The following is an 842-nucleotide window of genomic DNA, read 5'->3' on the forward strand; positions in this document are numbered from 1 at the left end:
AAGGGAAAGATAAGGAAAAACAAGTGGATCACCAACCCCTCTGTGCCCTGGGCTTCCCCGAAACCGGATCCCTTTGCTCCTCCACATAACCTCTGCTAGAACAGGCCAGGCCTTTGATCGCAGCAGCCGAGGCCAAGATTGATGGCTTCAATAAAGCTCCTTCATATTCTTCATTTCCCACTATCCATCACTCTCTGGGGAGCTTTTGCATCCCACCACTATGAATTAAACTGGGGAAGGGGTGGGCCTGGGCTTCCCCGAAACCGGATCCCTTTGCTCCTCCACATAACCTCTGCTAGAACAGGCCAGGCCTTTGATCGCAGCAGCCGAGGCCAAGATTGATGGCTTCAATAAAGCTCCTTCATATTCTTCATTTCCCACTATCCATCACTCTCTGGGGAGCTTTTGCATCCCACCACTATGAATTAAACTGGGGAAGGGGTGGGAAGAGAATAGGGGAGTCCTACGGGAACGACCCCCCTTTTCCTCCTCCCATCCAGCCTAATGGTGATGCCTTATGTACAGCTTTTAATAAGAGTGATAAAGATCTCATTGCACAACTGCTCAGGGAGCACTTGGGCCGGGGTGGGGGTGGGGGGGCGGAAAGATGTTTAAGTGAGATCTCCTCTAATTCAATCGCCATTCAGGAGCCACGCTGGTCCTGGCAAAGCCAGGTAGCACAGGGATGTTTCAGAGGACATTGAAGAGAAGATGGCATTCCTAAAGGTGAGTTTAGCAGGTCCAGATGGTGCTCGGAGATGTAAAGCCTGGTGTCACATTAGCACAAGCTGAACCAGCCAACTTCAGCCCCCAAATCCACCACACTCAGAGTCGGAGCCCCA

Source organism: Nestor notabilis, unplaced genomic scaffold (genome assembly GCF_000696875.1).
Source record: "Nestor notabilis isolate BGI_N333 unplaced genomic scaffold, ASM69687v1 scaffold23718, whole genome shotgun sequence".
NCBI classification, from domain to species: Eukaryota; Metazoa; Chordata; class Aves; order Psittaciformes; family Psittacidae; genus Nestor; species Nestor notabilis.